Raw genomic sequence first — 19,099 nt, 5'->3', positions numbered from 1 at the left:
TTTATGAATTCCATGTCATTTAGTTGGGTCAATTAAAGTCTACTTTTTACTTTGTAATTGAATTATTTTATAAAATGTTTTTTACAATAGGTTTTATTATACAGATATCAGAAGATGTGGCATGAGTGCCAATGAGACAACTCTCCATCCAAGTCACAATTTGTAAAAGTAAAAGTAAAAGTATGTTTGTTAAAGAGATTCATATTCGCTAATAAGACAGCAACTTAAAAACTAGAGATGTATTATCATAATATGATTGCCAATGAGACAAGTCTGTGAAAGAGACGAATACTGGTCATCAAGACAGTAACGAAACGACCAGAGATTAGTATCATACTATGATTGCCAATGAGACAATCTCTATCCAAGGCTAAATGTCATTAATTCTAATCAACTATAGGTTACCGTATGGCTAACCCCGCAGATATTAATCTATAAGTTAACGCCCAAAGGGTATTAAACGACAATTGAAACGGTCTGATTTATATACAAAACAAAAAACAAAAACAAATGCGGTGTATTTGTCAACGAAACAACTATACACTTAAGACAAAATTTCGTTGGTGTATGCACCTAATTACATTATGACCTTCAACGTGGAGCATTAAATAAGGCTATATAGGACAACACAATAACTAGTGTAAAACAATTCAAAAGACGGCATGATTCATAAATAATACAATAAAAGAAAAACTATTATAAACACATAAAAAACAAAAACCATTGCATTAACCCCATTCCCGTTTCACCATCGGATTAATGGTGTGTTATACAAACGCACTTTATCGTGTCATATACCATCGTACTGTTTCATGCAATACCATCGCATTTCAGCGTGTTATACCATCACACTTTAGCTTGTCAAATACGATCGCATTTTAGCTTGCCGGACCATCGCACTTTAGCGTGTTATACCATCGCACTTTAGCGTGTCTTATACAATCGCACTTTAGCGTGTCATACCATCGCACTTTAGCGTGTCATCTATTTGCACTAAAACAAACAAACAACCATCGTACTTTAGCGTCTAACACCATCGCACTTTAGCGTAGACCATCGCACTTTAGCGTGACAATCGCACTTTAGAGTACCATCGCACTTTAGAGTCCTACATATATATATGTTTATTATCCTCCTTTAAGAGAGTATGAATATACATGAACATAGATACAAAATAATTTATAATACAGAGTTAACGTATTAATTTTGAGAATGTAAATAAAGATTTGAATAGAATAAATGAATAAATAAATAAACTTAATAATTAAATAAATAGCTATCTTAATGAATAATTAAATAGATAATTGAATAAATAGAATAGATAAATAAATGTTCAGATAATCGAATAATGTCTATTTAGATATTTCAGTTGTAATAAATATCAAATTAACTGTCATATTCCTTACATAACCTATTGATAAACTTTACACAAGAGTATGTGAAACTGTCTGCATCTGATTTTTCAAGAAGGAAAAATTTGTCACTGTTACATGATAGCAGAGTTAGTCTTCCATAGCATGGAGCGTTGCGCTAAACTCAATGGGTCCAATATTAATCAGATCTATCCAAAATAAGTCTCTTGTTGACGATACACTACTACATTGTATTAAAATGTGCACAATTGCATTGTCATAGAAAAAACCACACTTATGGCATAACAGTAATTCAGCATCAGGTTCGCTTGGTCTTACCAGAGCACACAGAGATATAACATATTTTGCTTGAAACTTCAAAGATGGGTACTGGCGTAAGATAGTCCAAGCACGATGTGGTTCAATAGAATTATGAATCAGTTTAAAATATTCGAAGTCATGATCACTATCTAGGCGTTGTTTGAGAACGTTTTCTTCATACTCGTATACACGTTTTTTTTAACTATCGATTTCCATTGGTTCTGCACAGGAAAGTAGCTTGTCGATAATAGTTTTTCAATATGGCCTACTAAATTATATTTCTGCATAATCCGGATGACATCATTCACAAAACCAAAGTTATTTTCAGTGCATTTGTGGTAAAACATCAAAAGTCTTGACATAAGGACGTTTTTCGGCAAATATTTAGATGGCATATTGCACAGCTTTCCAAAGAATAACAACTTATTAATGTTAATGATACTTTCAATAGGAATCCATCCTAGCAAAGAAGTACACTTGTCAGTTCTGGTCAACTTAGGTAAACCTTGTACGTATTTGCAAATATATCGATGCGTTCGTTCAAGTAGTAATAGTTCGTGTTTAGTCAAGTTGTTCCACAGTTCGCATCCATACAGGCCTTTGCTATAACATAGCTGGACAATAATTTTACTACATGTGATGGGATTAAGTAGAGACGGATGGACACCTATAATCTGATAATAGACATATGAATAGAACGTATTGTACGACAGGCTGCTAAAGTTCTCTCGGTTGAATTAAATCTAGCATCAAGTAGAATACCAACATGTTTCACACTATTACACACTGGAATTACATCTGTATTTAGTTTTAAATTTCCATACGTTTCGGTTCTTTTAGAAAATATAAGAACTTGGCTTTTACTGGGTGAAAACTCAAACTTCCATTTAACACTGTAACTGTAACAAATGTCAATCATACATTGCATTCCGGCAAATGTTGGCGATATAAGAGCGATGTCATCGGCTTGTACAGGGCACCCAACATTTAAATCTAGCATAACAGCTCCTTTCCCTGACGTAGAAAGTATATCAATAAGATCGTTTATATAAATCAAATAAAGTTTCGCTGATAAAGCACTCCCTTGTCGAACGCCCCTCTCAAGACTGAAAAATCTAGAGACAACGTTATTACATTGCACACAACTTTTAAGATCTCTATACATATGATCTAGCAATTTCCACAAATTGCCATGAATTCCAAGGTCATTGATCTTAATTTTTAGTCCAATATGTTCAACCGTATCAAACGCCCTCTTGCTGTCAAGAAATGTCACTTGTATAGAACTATTTCTCTCCTTGTAGTGATGTACTGATTCTTGCAAATTAAACGAGGCATATATACTGCTTAGATACTTCTGATATGCCATTTGTTGATTATTCGGAAAATTTATCAGTCGTTCATTTAGTCTATTATCCAGTAATTTTTCGAACACTTTTGATATGCAAGGTATAAAGGATATACCACGGTATGATTCGATATCAGACTTCAACTTTTTTCCACCTTTAAACAGCGGAATTACTACACTTGTTTTCCAATCAACAGGTGTTATACATTGATCAAAGATTAGATTAAAAAGGTTGCACAAATGTCTCAATAATAATTTTCCGCCGTATTTAAGATGCTCATAGGATATTCCATCAAGCCCACACGCTTTTCCATTTGGCAAATTAATCACAAGTTTCGATAGTTCTTCAAAATACACTGGTCTAATCGGTTCATTATCACATCGATTGCGAATAAGGTTTAAAAGTTTAATGTTGACTTTATCTTCAGTTTGATCTGAAGTTTTGGCGATTGCTTCAAAAAGATTTGCAAATTCAGCACAAACGCTCTTGGGATCATTTACAAGTTTATTGTTCAATTTCAGTAGGATATCAGATGTATTCCTTGATCGGCGACTATTTATAATACACCATGCTAAGCGTTGATCTACGTCGAGAGATTTTTCAATATCATTAGACATATCGGATACATACTCGTCATAGACTCGACGAAGTTCATTCCTAAAACAGTTCTTTGAGTTTTTATATGACAAATACGACTCATACTCTTTGCCACGCGGTCTATGGTCACTGATCCATACATTGCGACGTTGAATCATGGAATCATGTAACTCCGTTAGATGATCATTCCAATATGGTTTCAAATGTCTTCTATGCTTAACGATAGGAAGAGTATCTCTTGCAGCTAGAACAAGACCGTTGACTATTTCAGAGTAATATTTTTCTATATCAGTTTGATTCGTATCTACTGTCCAAAGGTTTTGTGAAACAGCAAACGCATAATCGGTTAAACTACCATTTGACAGAGCTTTATTCCAGGCTATGTTTGTTGAAGAATTAGACAGATTTAGACGAGTAAGTGAATCGCCTAGATTAAAGGTGCATATAATAGGAAAATGATCGGATAAGTTCAGTCCATGATCATCAAGAATATTTACATTTTCCGGTTTGAAAGGCATGTTATCTGGAACAATTATATGGTCTATTGTTGAGCAAGGACCACTTTCGTAGCCCTGAAAAGTATGTATAGGCCCTTTACAAAAAGTCTGTGTGTTTAATGAAATTAAGGAAAATTCATCTAAAACTCTTCGCAATAGTTTGCTTCGATCGTCTTGAACACTGCTGACACGTGGTCCTTGAACTTTCGCATTAAAATCACCAGCAAAAATTACTGTGCCATTTTGACTATATACAGAATAAAGTTCGTGCAGTAAATCTACATATTCTTTAAACAATTCGACAGAGAGAGAAGCAGCGGGTAAGTATACACAGAAGAAGAAAATAGTCACATCATTAGGTAGATGCATTTTATTACCAATAATCTTATCCGAATCGACATCAATTTCATGCACAACATAACGATCGATATTCGATGAGACTAACAATGCAACACCTTTTCTGTAATTAGAACATTTCTGTGTCGTTGGTAAAAGTTCGTCGACGCTTTTAGCATAAATTTTATATTTGCTATCAATCTGTTGAAGAAAGTGTATGTTACATTTTCGAAGCCAGTGTTCAGATAATGCGCAAATGTTAATATCGTATTTTTCCAAACAATTTGCTAGATAAGGAACAGCCGACATGACGCCTTTACAGTTCCACCACATTATGTTTATTGTTTCAGTCATATCTTTAGATTTTTGTGAGTTGCTTATTCACCATCAGAGTTTCCTTATGGATCAACTTTGACATTTTCATGCTTCACGTTAAATCTACTTTTCGGAATCCAACGTCTCACTCGAATACCAGTAGGCCAAAAATCACGATCAAGTACTATTCTGCTGTCATTGCATACCACATTCAGTTGAGCGGAAAACGATGATCCATATCGGCTATTAAAAAATCTCAGAAACGTGTAACGTATGCCGTTTTCTTCAAGAAACGATCTCATGCCATGTTCAGTTGAGTCTATGCTGATTCCGCTTACAAAATAACGATCGACTCGATTTCTTCGACTACCATGAAAATTTGGATTTTCCCGAATTGATACCATATTGGCGTCATTTGCAACATGTACTGATATTTTCTGATGTATGAGGTCTTCTTGTAATTGTTCTGTTAATTCATTTTTACTTTTGTTGAGGGCTGTTTAAACTTGTTCCGACTGAAGCATATCATTCGAGTTTGAAGTCTTACGATTAGTATTTGAAGTAGAACAACCGTTTTCGACGTGAAGCAGTCTTTGACTATTATTACTTATCGTATGTACAGGTGCACGAAGCGGACCTTGTGACATCGGTGGATAAACTGAATTTTCGGTTGATCGATTTATGTTGCTGTTCACACTATTGGTGCTCAAGACCTCAGGGGTTTGACGGAGAAATTCACTGTCAATGTTTTGTTCACGTAGGTTGGCTTTTATGGCATCTGCAAAAGTTTTCTCGTCACGAGATTTGAGGTTTTTCTCCACATTATTAACTTTTTTCCTGAGATCGGACACTGATTTACTACACGAGGCTACCAAAGTTTCGAGATGTTCATATGCCGGATCGTTATCTTTAAGCTTTTCATTTATAAGTTCAACTTTCGCTTTGAGTGCGCACACACCAGTCAATCTTTGATCTGTTATAGTATTGATACGCAACGAATCGTTTCGGACATCTTGTCGTAAATCTTTGATCGAGGCTTTCAATAGCGTTATGTCCTTGACATGTTGTTGTTGACCTTGCTTTAAGTCGGCTAGAGAATTCGCTAAATCGCTGACTATCTGCGACAGTTGTGTAACGTCGGAAGTTAAGTTCGATTTCTCGGCTAAACGATTTTCAACAGCATTTAGACGCTCCTCTAATAGGGAATAATTTTTAAGTATTTTTCCATCTCTAATTATGTTCATTTGATTTTGGAGATTTTGTAATCTAGATGTATGTTTTGTAGTTACATCGTTCAATTTTGTATTGTTTTCTGATATGGTTGTTACAGCTTTGTTTAAAAATTCACTATCTTGTATGTATTCCCCCCTTAGGGTGATCAAATCACGGTCGATGCGACTGATACTTTCATTAATATTCAAATTCGCTACGTTTGGAAAGCCATTTGAATTTGAATATTCGTTGACAGTGTTGGTTTTTGCATTTTTATTTGTTAACACATCGTTCAATTCATTCACAAATGACCCTGTTGATGCAACTTTCAGAACATAACAATCACGTGCGAGCTTTACGGACAGTGAATCTCCATCTTTCGTACGTCGTTCAAGTCTACGTTTGAGGTTGCTACGTTCGTAAGGAAAATCCGTTACAGTTTTCACAGACTTAAAAAGTTCAATTCTCAGAATTTCAAGCACGTCAGTATTTTCATTGGTCATTTTTAGTAGTTTCGAAATAAAAGTATCTTTTGGTTGAGACAGGAGATCATCTAAACTTTGTAATATGTCTGTAACAGAGTTGCAATCGTTTGTGGGAGATGACTGCGTGACGGAACCCAGGAAATAGTTACACAAGAGCTGAGACTGATTAGAGTGACATTCAGAATTGTCAAAATTGTCATAATTTTCAAATGAAACTGGTTGTAAAGTTGTAAATGTCTGTGACTCCATTGTTTTTATTAGAATGATTCCCTCTTGATTTTAATATTTTAATATATTTTATCGGTTGACTAAATGACACCACAACTGTTGTATTGTAAATAAATTGATCACTTCTCACTCACTCCGGTAAACAAAGTTTTGTATTGATTGGAAATATGACTTATAAGTTTTTAAAAGTCAAAATGTGTATTTGTATAGGATAATGTGTGATATGGAATATTCTCACCAAATCCCGTATAATCTTCTCTGATATAACACATAAAATATTCGAAAGCTTGAAGAGCGAAAGAACAGGCAACCATTCCACAAGGGGACATAAACCTTTTGATGATAATGCTAAAGAGAATTTCCCGCCGAAATCTGAATAGGAAGGTTAACTCGAATAAAAACAAATAATTTAACCTATCGAACATAGGTTAAATTATTTAATTAGAGAGCAGTAAAACTGTACATAAAATTTTTACACTTCAGTGATCACTGGTTTGAACTAGAATTTCTTGCATTGAAATCTACTCACTAGTTCGTTTCACCAGAGACATACATACACATCACTCTTTTTCTTCTTCTTCTTCCTGGTACGGGAAAGACTCCGGTGCCGGAGTGTGGAATATCCCGGAACTGTGGCGCTATGTACATGCAAATGGATGTCGAAAATTTTGTTACAAGATAAAAATATTTGCCACAGTTCAGTTACAATTTAAAATAACATTAGTTGTAGCTTAATGTTAAACATATTCACATTATGTACAGTGGCTTAAATACACTAATTAATTAGCCAGACTAGAACCTCAAAATGTTAAGGTGGAGATACCACCTTTAAAGGATTCTAGGGAGGGTGACATGCAAATTGTTTCTGGGAGATCGTTCCAGACAGCAATAGTACTTGGGAAAAAAGATGATTTAAAAAAGTCTTTATTTGTATATATTATATATGTCGAAATTTATGTAGGCCTCTAGTTCGCCTGTCAGATTGTGTCAGGACGTCATTAGTGGCTTCGACCAACCCCCCATTAATCTTATAAATCAAGACAAGCTTAGCTTTTGTTCTACGGGATTGCAAGTTTTCCCATTTTAGTTTGTTTGACATACCAGTGACAGCACCTGGTGATCTATCGTTATAGTCATTAAAAACATATCTTGCTGCCTTACGCTGTATCTGCTCAATTTGGTTTATTTGGCTTTGTTTGTACGGATCCCAAACTGGTGAGGAGTAATCGACGTTCGGACGCACAAGTGATGTGTACGTAAGGTTTTTAACCTTACGTGTACAATTTTTCATGTTTCTACGTAAAAATCCTAGTGTTTTATTTGCCTTTGAAGTTATATTATTAATAGGGGGCCCCCAATCAAGATCATTGCTTATAGTAACTCCTAGATACTTGCTGTCTTTGACAGATTCAAGTACATGGTTATGTAATTTATATTGAAATAAATTAGTTTTCGACTTTTTAGAAATATTTATGACATAGCATTTTTCAGGATTAAATTTCATTTGCCATTCAGATTCCCAATTTTCAAGGCTTGATAGATTTTTTTGGAGTGCTTGAGACTCATTTATATTATTTGGTGTTTCATAAAGTAAACAGTCGTCAGCAAAAAGACGAATCTTACAGGAGACATGCTCAGGTATGTCGTTTATGAATAACAAAAATAACGTTGGGCCTAATACTGTGCCCTGAGGAACACCAGAGTCAACAGCTAATTTGGAAGATTGAACACCGTTAAGCAGGACTTGCTGTTGCCTGTTTGACAAAAAATCTTTTATCCAAAGTAAGTTATTTTCACGTATACCATAATCATTAAGCTTTGTTATTAACCTTTCATGGGGGACCTTATCAAAAGCTTTGGAAAAATCTAAAAGTATTGCATCAACTTGATTACCTTCTGCTAAGTATTTGGCTATGTCCTGGATGCTGATAACAAGTTGTGCTTCACAGGAACGTTTACTCCTAAAGCCATGTTGGCAATCATTTAAAATATTATTTAAATCTAAATGTTTTCTAATGTTACTTGTTAAGACGTGTTCTAAAACCTTACAACATATAGCCGTTAAAGAAACCGGTCTATAGTTAATTGCATTATGCTTATCTCCCTTTTTAAAAATTGGCACAACATTTGCCTGTTTCCACTCTTCTGGGATTTTTCCATCATTTATGGATTTTTGAAAAAAGAATACAAGGAAGGGGATATCTCTTCTGAGAGTTTATTAAGGAAAATAGCAGGGATATTATCAGGCCCACTAGCTTTATGGGGGTTTATATTTTTAAGGAGTTTAATTATGCCATTGATATTAATGGTTATATCTGGCATGGTGGGGTAGGGACTTTTAGGTTTATGTGGCATTGAAGTTTTGTCTTCTTTAGTAAATGCACTTTTAAATTGTTCATTTAAAATATTTGATTGTGTTTGTGGATCACTATAAAGTAATCCATCTTTACCTCTCAAAGGTGAGACTCCTGATGTTTCAGTCTTTTTCCCTTTTATGTATTGCCAAAATGATTTTGGTTTTTCCTCCAGTTGTGGACTTATGATTTCTTCCATATATTTACTTTGGGCTTTCCTAATTTCTCTTTGAGCTGTTGCTTTAAGCTTTTTGTATTTATCTTTGTGGATTTGTTTCCCAGTTTTTTTAGCTTTATTAAATGCTCGTCTTTGTTTTTTACATAAACTATCAATTTCTTTATTTGCCCAGGGATTTGTATATTTAGATTTTGTCATTTTACTTGGTATATTATCATTGATGATTTTTATTATTCCATCTCTAAACTTAATCCACCACTGATCATAGTAAGTTCTAATGTGGTCTGGCTTAGCAGATCATATATAAATGACTTGGTAATATTTTTAATTTTTTCTAAATCTACCTTCTTCCATAAGAAAATTTTATGGGGGCATTGCGTAGCTCTTTTAGGCTTACAAATGGCATCAACCAAAACCATGTTGTGATCCGATATACCGGGTATTGATTTAATTTTGGTTATAAGATTTGGTTGGTTGGTACAAAAGATGTCTAAAATATTATCTTTCCTGGTAGGAAAATTTACTAACTGATCCAAACCTAGATTGTTTAATAAATCTAAAAAGATTTCATTCATTTCCTTCGAGTACATTTTGCCCTCTATTGTCATTGATGGCCAATCTATATCAGGAAGATTAAGGTCACCACTTATCCAGAAGGTTGAATTTTTAAACTTTAATTTTAAATCATTTAATTCTAATAACATCTGTTTAAAATAGTTTATATCAGATTTACTTGGTGGTCTATAAACTGAAACAATTATCAAGGACTTTGAATCTGTTATATCTATTTGTGCTGCAATCAGCTCTACATTTTTACTACAATAAATTTGTTGGCATATAATACCCTTTTTAATAGCTATTAAAACGCCTCCGCCTTCTTTACGTTCTCGGTCTCTCCGGAATACATCCTCAAATAGTGAAGAAGGAAATATCTCAGAGGACTTGACTTCCTTATTTAGTCAAGTCTCATTCCCAATTATAATATCAGGTTTAGATGATGTTATTAAGTTTTCTATTTGGGCCACTTTATTTTTGCAGCTTCTAAAATTTATGTTTAACACTCTTAGCGAGGTTTGCCTATTTATTCTTTTATTTATTTTTGTCGCTACTGGTTTTGGAGAAGACGCAGCTACTGGATTTCCAATATTATCTGTATTATCATTAAGACTGACTGAAAAAGCTGAACTCTCAGTTTGGGATAAACATGAAAATGAGTTTGTTGTTAACACTGAATTTCCTGTTGATAAAAAGGACTGAAAAATTGTTCTGGAATGGTTGGGGTATCACAATTTGGACATACCCAGAGGGCTGAAGTATTTCCATACTTTTCATACATGGATGAGCTGATATTTACACACCCTGCATGACACCATTTATCACAGTTATCACAGACTGGATATGTACATTTCCTCTGTTGTATCACAGTTATCACAGACTGGATATGTACATTTCCTCTGTTGTAAACTCCGCTAACTTATACCAGAAACATATTATAAGACACTATTATATGTCTCTGTTTATAATAAATCTTTTTTGCTAAATAATAATACAGTACAAATAGTATCTTGTTACCAATATCTGGGTCTACTGTTGACAGAATTCTCGATTATAATGGGATGGCTAAAGCTGTAGCAACTGCCAAGGTCTGCAAGTCGAACTCTAAAGTTTATTGATTGTTAAAAGTAAAGCACATGGTGGTTTCCAGCACAGTACCTTTACAACATTATTTGATACTCTGGTCTGGTCAGTCATAAACTATGGTGCATCCATTTGGGACACTCGTTCTTTTTCTTGTATAAACGCTGTCAAAAACGTGCTATCAGGTTTTGTATGGGTGTTGGCAAGTATACGCCAAATGATGCTATTAACGGGGACATGGGATGGAGATCACCTAATGTAAAACAATGGACTTGCGCTTCAGGCACTGGGCAAGATGATGTGTCATGAACAATGACAGAATAAATTATAAAGTTTTCAAATGGTCACATAAAAATGCTGTAAATAATAAGAAAAACAGGTGTAATAGAGTCATGAAAAAACTTAAAGATTGTAATTTTGATTTGTATGCTAGTATCAATAGTGTGCTGCATAAGAATATTGTTCTACAACTTGAAAATGTTTTATTTAATAAATATATTGAAGAATGGCAAACGAAAATTTTGTCACAGAGTAATGGTAACAAGCTTCGTACTTATATAGATATAAGAGGATGTGGCATGAGTGCCAATGAGACAACTCTCCATTCAAGCCACAATTTGTAAAAGTAAACCATTATGTCAAAGTACGGCCTTCAACACGGAGCCTTGGCTCACACCGAACAGCAAGCTATAAAGGGCCCCAAAAATGACTAGTGTAAAACCATTCAAACAGAAAAAGAGAAACACTTATGAACCACATCAACAAACGACAACCACTGAACATCAGGTTCCTGACTTAGGACAGGTGCAAACAAATGCAGCGGTTTAGACGTTTTAATAGGCGCCAACCTTCACCCTACCTGAAACAATAGTGTAACATCACAACATAGAAAGACACACTATAAAATATCAATTGAAATGGCTTAACTCAATCAAAAGACATATAATTATTAACAAAAACAAGTGAACATATACTGAACGAATAAATTTGATCTATGACACAATGTAAATACAAAATTAAGCTATATAAATCACAATATTGTACACAGTATAAAGGCTCAAAACCTCATAAAATTGTTAAAAAACAAATTCAATTTCAGAGATGGATTCAAATGTATCAATCTTTTTACTTGTACTTTAAAATTATATTTCTTTGACATTTTGATCTTATAAATCTTATTAATTTGTGCCACTTGAAGTTTATTTTTCGTTTGTTTTTATATACCTTCATACCAGCATGTACATGCATATTCTTTTATATTATTTTAACGAAATTGAACTTGAACTTCTTATGTTTAGTAACGTTAAGCAACCAACAATCAATCAATCTTATGTTTAGTTCAGATTACAATTATATATGCCTTCTTGGAGATTTCAAAAAAGTAACTTATGATGAATTTTCAGGAATGTTTGATTTAAATGATGTATCTTTAAACACGTTAGCAAACTCCAATATTATATTTCAAGAAAAAGTTATTGATAAAAAGAAAAATAATTTTGATAACATTTTGCTACAGCTGTGTAGAGCAAACAATTTATTTATCTGTAATGGTAGAATCGGGGATGACAAAGACAAAGGCCAGTTCACAAGTAAAAATGTCAGTGTGGTAGATTATGTTATATGCTCTGCACATTTTCTTACACTTCTGAAAAACTTTTCTGTTCTTGAAACATCAAAACTATTTTCCGATGCTAACACTCCATTGTCACTTTCTATGTGTATATATGAAAATCAGAAAAGAAATCATTTTAAAAAAGGGAACCGCCCACCAACTGAAGAAGTTGAAAAATGGGACAACGAAAATGTGGATACACTTATTGATAAATATAGATAAAATTCATACTGACATTATTCTAACTGAGCTTGAGTCTGTAAATATAGAAGATGTAAATCATAATTGTGTAAATAGTATAGTTAAAAGAACTTTTGATATACTTGTTGATGCTTCTAAGACTACTTTTGGTACTTATTTGAAATATGATAAACAAACTAATGTTGAAATAACTACATCCAAGCCTTGGTTTGACGAAGATTGCAAGACTGCAAGAAAAAAATTCAAAAATTCTAAGAGAAAACTGAAACGTAACTTTTCACCAGATCTTTTCAATGAGACAAAATCTCTAGAAAAGCAATACAAAAGAACTGGATAAAAGTATCCAAAAACACCACAAGAAAATTAGAAACAAGATTAGTAATTTAAAATCGAAAAATCCAAAGGCATACTGGAGAATTTTAAATAGCAACAAAAAATCCCAAACTCCAGATATCCGTATTACTGTTTTGTTTGATTTTTTCAAAGATTTAAATAACGGAGAAAATGAAGAGGACGAAAATCCTTCAGAAAGTCATGTTGATGTAGATAGTTTGAATGTATATATTAATTCTGTAATTACTCGTGATGAAGCTGAAAATGCTTTAAAGGGTCTGAAGAATGTCAAAGCATCTGCTAATGGTAGAATTGTTAATGAATATCTTAAGCATTCATTTAGTGTTATGTCTGAAATTTATGTAAAACTATTTAATGTTATTTTTGATACAGGTATCGTACCCGAAGAATGGCTATGGGGCGATATAATTCCAGTGTTTAAAAATAAAGGGGATAAATTTGATAAAAAAAATTTCAGACCTATCACCATAATAAGCTGCTTAGGGAAACTTGTCACATCTGTATTAAATAACAGACTAAATAAATATTCGAAAGAATATAGCTTGAAATGCGAAAACCAAGGCTTCCGGAAAGGATACTCCACCATTGATAATTTATTCATTTTATATTCTCTCATTAAGACGATGAATAACAAAAAGAGGACACTTTTTGTGCTTTTATCGATTTTGCTAAAGCTTTTGATACCGTTTGGAGAAATTGCCTGTGGCAAAAATTACTATTAAATGATATAAATGGTAAAATGTATAATGTAATTTTTAACATGTATAGTGGTATTAAATATTGTATTTCATTTAATGGTGAATTCCATGTAATATTGGTGTTAGATAGGAAGAAAATTTATCTCCTTTTCTTTCTTCTTTGCATCTGAATGACTTGGAAGAATTTTTTCATAGAAATGATGTATTAGGTTTAAACACATTGACAAATGAAATAGAAGAACAAACTAATATTCATTTGAAACTTTATGTACTACTTTATGCAGATGATACTGTTTTATTTTCTGAAACTGCACAAGATCTCCAACAGCAGCTAAATAAATTTTATGAATACTGTGATATATGGAAACTGAAGGTTAATCCAAACAAAACACAAATTGTTATTTTTGGTAATGGTAGATTATCAAACAAATTAAATTTTACACTTGGTGGTAATGATTTAGAAATTTTCAAGGATATTTCATATTTAGGCATTATTTTTTCCAAAACGGATAGTTTCACAAGTGCTAAAAATCAACTCATTAGTAAAGCCACCAAAGCTCTGTATAAAGTTTTAAAAAAGGGCCGTTTACATAACCTGACCATCAAATGTCAGTACGATCTTTTTGATAAAATCGTTAGACCAATATTGCTATACGGCTGTGAAATTTTGTGATTTAGTAATATTGATGCAATAGAAAGAGTACATTTGAAGTTCTGTAAACTTTTATTTAATTTCAACCCGGCCAAGCTTTATGGTTTATGGAGAGCTAGGCGCTTATCCTATGTCATTATATGTGGAACACCGTATGGTAACCTTTTAGTCTAACATTATAAATAGTTCTGATAGCAAATTGACAAATATTCTGTATAGATATACGTATAAACTCAACGAAGATAGTGGATATACTTTTGAATGGTTGATTTGTATAAAAAATATCTTGAATAAATATGGATTTTCAAATATTTGGTTAAATCGGAGTAACTACAGTTTTAATCCAAAATTGTTCAAGTTGAGCATTAAACAGAGAATATTTGACCAACTTCAGCAGACTTGGAAATCAGAAATGGAAAACTCTCCAAAAGCATTATGTTATAAACTATTTAAAGAAAACTTTGAATTTGAAGAATATTTAGACTTATTACCTTATAAAGATAAAATAACGTTATGTAGGTTTAGAACTGGAAATCACCGGTTACCTATAGAAACCAGTAGATGGCTTGGAATTGTTAGACAGGAAAGATACTGTGTACTTTGTAATTTTCGAGAGATAGGTGATGAATTTCACTATATTCTAAATTGTACAGTTCTAACAGAAAGTAGAAGAGCTTTTTTCAAACCTTACTATGTAAGCCGAGTAAATTTTTTGAAATTCGGCACTTTATTTGTTTCAAAAAATATTCGGGTATTGAAATATTTGGGTAAATTTATCAGAATTATCAATACAGAAGTATGCTCTCCATGTTGATCATCAATCTCTCATCTTTTTATGTTCGTTTTGTACAAACTCGTCATGCGCAGAATCTGTATATTAGTATATGTAAAAATATCTTTCTTTGTACCATTAACTTGCTTTTATAAGAAATAAAGAATCTAAAGTTAAAAAAAAAGTTATTCAAAATGACATTGAATCAGAGAAGAGCACAGTGTTTTCCTAGATTGAAAATTTAGACACTCTTTGTTTCTATATGAAAATTTAGACACTCTTTGTTTCTATATAAAAATTTAAGCCTTTGATTAACTTTCTTCGCTATAGAATTGACAATATAATCACCAGTCAGAAACTGATCAATTACAATTCCAAAATAATTTGCAAATATTCTTGATTCAATATTAATACAATTAGAAGAGATAGCAAAATCACAACCGGTATTAGAGACCCTCCGTGTTTCTCAAATGTAGGGACAATGTACTATCAGCTAGCCACTCATGAAATGACTCCCACCATTTTGGATAATTTATGAGAGATGACCCCAGGGTTTATATGGGAAAATACAATTGCAGTATCATCTGCATATATTAAAACTTTACAGTGGCGGATCAAGAAATTTTCATAAAGGGGTTGGGGGGCACTGACTATCCAAGAGGGGGCCCGCTCCAGTCGTGCTTCAGATATTCCCTTAATAATCAACCAAATTTTCCCACTAAAAGGCCCCCTGACCCCCCCCCCCCCCCCCCCCCCTAAATCCGTTTTGTCCATTTATACTTACAATATGTTCTATTTGTCAAATAGGACTAAAACCAAGGTATAGATCTAACTCTAATAATTTTTAATTTTTCACATAATATCTTATGATCTACTGTGTCAAACGCCTTCTGTGGGTCTTATAGGACCATACCCGAAAAAGACCTTTGGCCGTTTGAGTTATTATGTGATCTAATCTATTAATTGAATGAGGCAAGAATCAGTTGAATAAGAAACTCAAATGAAAAGAGGCATTTTTCTTCTCATTTAATCATTAACTTAATAACGAATGCATTAATCCCTATTGTTTAAAGTGATATTTGGCGGCTTGATTATGTTTGAAGATTATTTTGTACTAATTTTTATGAACAAATCACCAATGGAAATTTTTAAAATTAGATAAAGATACCACAAAAATGCCCTTTTTTAATGTAAAATTATGAAAATTTCATAAAGATGAGTTATTTGCACAAATTTAGGGCATACTTGTGTAAGTAAGGTATTCCAAATGTTTTTTTTACAAAAATCCTTTTGTGTTTATCTTTTGAAACAAAAAAGTTTGTTATGTCTATCCAATGAATAGAAATATCAGAGAAACTAAAATTTTGAGTAAAAATTTTCAACAATAAAGACATGACAAAACCATAGTAATCATGGTAAAAATGCAAATATATTATGTATACAAATACATCAACAGATATATAGTAACAAAAACTCACATTGACGCCATTTGAGTAGCATTAAACAATGCTTTGTCCCTTAGGGTAAAATCTCCCCCCTTCATATAATAAATCGTTAATTATCTATTAAAAAAATGGTATATATCCTTATCTATTGCCATGATTGATCGGTGATTGATTGTTGGTAGCTGAACATCCAGCGTCAAATATTTCAATCCATGCTCAGGACATATTAACAATATATACGATAGTTTAGTTGTGTTATAGGGGTCGGCCGGGTTGAAGGACGGGACAATTGAACTTCCACTGGAAAATGAGGGTATATAATATAGGGACGGAAATTTCGCCTTGCAATAAGACACGTACTTTGGGCCACTATAAGAGTTGTTTCAAGGGTTCTGCTCGTGCAAAGAGCGTGGCACTTTATCTTCTTTTTACTAGGCATTTGATTTAACGTCCCCATTCTGACCGGACGTGACTGTGTACGTGTACATCCCACACAGTCAAACGGCCATCCCAATTTGGCAAGGGTTTACCTGCTGGTATGAAGAATACCAAATGAACGCGTTTTTGTTTATGTTGTGGGGATGCATAAGTACCCTGCCACGTTCCGTCAGTGTTTTTGTTAGATGTATTTCTGCTTTGTATCGATCTGACGAGTGAAGTCCTTTTCAACTGATTTTTATAGTTTGTTCTTACTTTTACTGTACGTGTTACACCACTGTCACAGGTTAAGAAGGGTTGGCGCCTTCAAACTATAGTTTCACCCCGCCACATTATGTATGTGCCTGCCCCAATTCAGGGGCCTATAATTCAGTAGTTGACGTTTGTTGATGTATATCATATTTGTTTTTCGTTCATCATTTTTGTACATAAATCAGGCCGTTAGTTTTCTCATTTTAATTGTATTACATTTTTTATTTTATAACTGACTATGCGGTATTGGTTTTGCTCGTTGTTTAAGACCGCGCGGTGAACTATATGTGTTATCTTCTATGTCATTTGGTCTCTTGTTAAGAGTTGTCATCGACATAATACCACATCGTCTTATCTTTATATATTTTTATTCCTTTTAAAACTGTTCAGATCCATCTAAACCCTTTACATTCTTGTTTTTATGACATTACCTTCACATTGAACCTTGGGGTTTGTCCTTGGGAGTCGTGCCTCAACCACTTTATACGAAATTGCTGAACAAATTGCTCAGTTCCCCATCTCTCAACCAAATGAATTATAAATTTCCATGCCAATACCTTTTGAGCTAATTTCCTAATGCATGTAGAGCAAGACTTTGGTTAGCTTGCTTGCTTTGTTTGTATATTGTACAATTGTAATTGGGATAACGTCCAATCAAATTTAGATATAATATATACAGGTTTAACTATGCCTATATATATTGTTTGAAGATGTCTATCTTAATCACAAAGCTTGAGTAAGCGTTTAGACAAACAAAGCTAGCAAAGCAACAAAAATTATCCTTCACAAGTATTAGGCAATTAGCTCTAAGTATTAGAATGTGTTAGTAGCATTGTGCTAATCTTTACCAAAGCGACTTCTAAAGTGAATTTTAAGACCGTGTCTATGGTCTAGTGGGGACATTTTTGTTTCGAGTGCGGGATGTTTTTGGTTGGATCCCCGGCCGCATCAAACCAAATACTTGAAATTGATATTTGCTGCTTTTCTGCTTAGCAAATGTCATAGTAGTAAGATCAAAGGCTGATTTAGAGAGACGGATTTATATAAGTTTTTACTAGTTTTCGAATCTCTATATGTTTGTTTTTCAAGTTTCTATACTTAAGCCATCAATAATATATGGTCAAATCATATGTTTTCGTACGTCATATGAATTCGTACTATGCATGCTTTTTTAATGGAAATTGTGACGTCACAATGCATTCTTACTAGTACAAAAACCCATGAGACGAGGATAAATATACTAGTAAACTTATTAAAAAAATCGACCCCTATCATTCATTTATTGTCCTTTCGTGCGTCCGACTCGCTTTTCTGGATTTATATTCACCGTGTACGCTCAAACCGAAAAGTTTGAAAGTCAGGGATGTATAAATACATCAAATTGTTTTGAGTTTTATATGTCAAATAGGGAACTAAAACGGACAGCCTTGATTATCAAAGCACACTTTTTATGGTATCTTAGTTTTCTAGCAATTTCTTAATTTATCAACGGAGAATTTTATTCAATATGTGCTAAATTATTGACCCTCTGTGTCTCACTGACCTTTAGCAGTGGTGTCGACCCAGTTCTAGTCACTGAAAATAACACTTAGGTAGCAATACACAGTTAGGAGTGTAGTTTCTCTGGATTAAGATTCATCAGGAACGCCCAAACCCAAGGTTTTTGCAATCAAGGGATGTATAGATTCGCAGAAACGTTTGAGACCAAAAGAAATATTTCCGTTAGCCGTCTTGTTTAAGAGCAAACTTGTTGGATTTTTTTAATGAATATCACCAAATATAAACATTGTACAGGTCAAAAAAAGTCTGATAA

Source organism: Mytilus californianus, unplaced genomic scaffold (assembly GCF_021869535.1).
Source record: "Mytilus californianus isolate M0D057914Y unplaced genomic scaffold, xbMytCali1.0.p SCAF_11, whole genome shotgun sequence".
Classification (NCBI taxonomy): domain Eukaryota; kingdom Metazoa; phylum Mollusca; class Bivalvia; order Mytilida; family Mytilidae; genus Mytilus; species Mytilus californianus.
The sequence above is the reverse complement of the archived record's forward strand: the minus strand, read 5'-3'. Positions refer to the sequence as shown.